A 3,752-nucleotide genomic window follows, 5' to 3' on the forward strand; every position below is an offset into this window, starting at 1 on the left:
CATCTCCTGGAGAGCAGGGCCCCATTACACATGATGGTGACTTGCCATCACTCCAAATGTTGCCCCTTTCTTCTTCTTCCCTCCACTTTATATACTGAGGATGATGATCTGGAGCTTCCCTTTGGTCAGTTTGGGTCACCTGTTCTGGCTCTGTTTCTTCCCAGCCCCCCATGTGCACCTATCCTACCACTGTGGCTGCATGAAGAGTAGAAAGGGCCTTGGCTCTGTGTAACCTGTGCTCAGAAATAACAACCATCTCTGTATAATGAACCCTCTGTTCAGCACAAGCCCAATACAGCCCCATGACAGCCAGTGTAAAGAAAATTAACTTTACCCCAGCTGAAACCAGGACAAAATGTTGCGCTCCTTCTTGAAGGTAAATGGTGTTACCAGGGAGCTTGATTTACTGACCTTGAGTAAACTACACTGGTAGATAAATATGTCTTCTCTAATTGATTTGACATCAAGATAGCTATCTCATTTTTGACATACACTAATGAAGAACTGGGTTCGAATTTTTTCATTTATGTTTAGAGGACTGATTTGCTGTCTCATTGTAGAGAAGGTTCCCAAATCTGTGTGACAATTGTTGCTCCAGAGTACAAAGGGTACATAAGTCATCTAGAGTAGATGCACCAAGTCACAGAGATTCCTTTTTTAATTTTTTTTCCCACTTAGTAAGTGTGGAAGGAAGAAAGTGGAGCTGAAAAAACCCTGTGTTTACAAACTGGAACGTTATTCTGTGCCAAAGTACAAGCCTTTGTGTTGCTGCTTTTACCGACGTCCTCACGTTTCTCTCTCGAAAAAGCTACCTTGCAACACCAGGTGTCACTGTAACAAATTGAAAAAGTTTGCTTGCAGGTCAGCTTCGTTCTGATCGGTGATACACCAGGCTGGGTATCTCTGGGGGCTTTGTTTTCATTCCTCAGAGCTGGCTGGCCAGCTTTTATTTCACAGGGATGCCGCTCCACTTGATCTGTGCGCTGAGCTGCGACCCAGAACATCTACACTTCTAGCAAGCTTATGAGGGGAGGAGGTCGGGATCATGGGCAGACACCTGAGCTGGAAATCCTGCTTTTAATGTGAAGTTTTTTAGTAGGGAAAGCTTAAAAGGCTGTACTTCCCAGCCTGGCTAACCCACCTGCAGCTACAGTACTACAAGTGGACAAGTGCTGAGTTTCCAAAAGTCAGAGCTACCAACCTCATACTGTATGTTGCCCTCTTATAATGTGAATATTTAATTAATTAGAACATACATATACAAATAAAAATAAAACCCACACCAACCAACCAAATGAGTGAATGCTGCACAAACACAATAAATGATACAAATGAAGGATTACACATAGTTAGATTAAGCTCAGCTCATTAATTTCCCCTGAAATCTTGGAGAACCTGGTGTAGAGTTGTTGAGGGAGAAAGAAGTCTGAAAATTAAAACGTACTGCCAGCACGTCACATTTAACCAAGAACTCTCAGTTTCCACAGCAGCTTCTCAGGAGCAACCCTGAGTTGCTAGTTCCAAGGACATGGAGGTGTGTGTCAGGAACTACACAATTTTTAGTTTACTCTTAAGTTAGGAGAAAAAAAAAAAAAAAAAAAGAAAAAAGAAAAAAAGAGTGTAGGTAGAAATGAGTTAGTCTGCCTTCCTGTTATGAATTCCTTCAAAAATCATCTGCTCATTTACCACGGTGGGCCAGCCATAACTGAGAGCCAAATGCTCACACAGCTCTTTCCTAGCTTTATTCTCTGCAACATGGGAAAAGGTAGAAGAAATGTGAGGAGACTTGTGAGATAATTACAGCTTAATAGAGATAGCAAATTGAGACCTAACCCTAACCCCAATCCTAACCCTGAAAATAAAATATAAAGTAAACAATGGGTGTTGGGGCAGTGCAAATCAAAAAGAGAAATTCACTTTCCACTTCCAGGACCTGTGTAATTGCTACCAGAAGAGCAGGGTTTTGCCACGAGTAACATTTGTGGGCTGCTGTGGAGAAAGTCAGCTCCATGTCAGCCAGACACAATACTTTCATGTACTGAATATGCTTTCTGAATTGTTTCAGTGTCACAGCAAACTCAGCTCTGAGTGCCAAAAATATAAATTATTGTAAAACTTTTAGTGCAGACCTTTGCTAACACACACTGAACAAATTTGTAAGAAACTGTATCAGCATACACCTGGGGATCCACATGTACCAATCTAATTAAATGTCTGCCTCTCGCTAAAAGTAAGTCACTGTGCTCACTACGCATGATAAGCAGTTCTTTCATTGATAGAAAGATTTAAACCTCTATTTTAAAAAGAATTAATGTCTTCTTCATTACTCTGTAATTGGAAGACTATCAACAAAAATACAAAAAAATAGTAAGGTGCTAAATATTTAGGATAGGGTTATTTGGAGTCACTTGAGTTTGAGAACAGCAGCAGCATTTGAGATTTTAGTTTGCCTTTTTCTCTTTTGGAGGTTCCTCAATCCCTTTACTTCATGAATTGTTGGAGTCTAGGACATCCTTCTGGCTGCCCTGGCTGTCTCAAGATCTTGGCAGGGGGCTTGGAGACCTTGGCACAAAGTCAAAAACACCCGTGGCTTCGATTTCAGCCCATGGAAAAAGCTGCCAACTTTGTATGAGGAATTACAAGCCACAAGGCTTTGAGTAGTGTGGTAGTTGAATTAACACAGGGTGAAAAAGTAGATTTTTGGGGTTTTTTTAGAATGGGGTTCAGGGGACAAGATGGAGGGATTTGGGTGTGTCCTGGCCTTCTTCTCCTTCTTCTTGTCCTCCATGTCTTGCTGTGATGGTTGCTCTATTGGTTGAAGGTAGAGACACACTGTCTAACATAGATGATAGGCACAATATTGTAAATATAATACACATAGTTTCTAGTATAAAATGTAAACGCCATCCAAGGTGACACACAGAATGCCATGGCCTCCTTGCTAGACAGAGCTCAACAGGTCAGAGAAAGAATGTTATAGATAAGGAAAAATAAACAACCTTGAGAAGCCGACCCTACGCATTCTGACTCCTTCTTTGGCTGCACGGGCTGGGAAAAAGGACTTTTACACTCTTGGGGTCATCCCTACATACAGACCCCGAGATTTTGGCATCCCTGGATGGGCCAGGGCAACGACATTGGCTCACCAGGTGGGCCCGGCACAAGCTCAAAAGACTCGAGCCCGGACCATCAGAACATCAGAAAATTAGACATTGAATTCCAGCCCAAGAAAAGGAACACTGCCTGAGGAGGAGAAAACCTTCCTGAAGAGGACAGCCTAAACCCCTGCAGAGAACAAATCGCTTCAAACTTGACTCAGAAAGGAGAAGATCCAAGGGCCCTGGGTATTCTCCACCAGAGATCTGCTGGCCAGTGACCAGGAAAACCTCTGAATCGATTTTGCAGACAGCACAGTGAGATCAGTCAAAAATAAGAACATGGGGGGCTTGTTCCCAGGGTGATATTTGAGCGAGGATTTTGGCAGGAAGTTAATAGGCATCTTTAACATTTAGCAGCGAAAAAAAGATAAAACGGCTGTAAAGCTTTTGGCTCAAGCCAGGAAAATTCTGCGGGGAGTGTCTGCAATAGACAGGCAGGGGACACCCACAGGAAGGTGCGGGGGAGGAAGGTGCGGGGGGAGGAAGGTGCGGGGGGGGGAGGGCGGGGAGGGCACCGTCTTGTGAACGGCAGACGAGGATTACTCCTGAAAAGTCAGGAGGGTCAGACTTGACACCAGTTAGAAGGGTGCAGGA

Source organism: Vidua macroura, chromosome Z (assembly GCF_024509145.1).
Source record: "Vidua macroura isolate BioBank_ID:100142 chromosome Z, ASM2450914v1, whole genome shotgun sequence".
Classification (NCBI taxonomy): domain Eukaryota; kingdom Metazoa; phylum Chordata; class Aves; order Passeriformes; family Viduidae; genus Vidua; species Vidua macroura.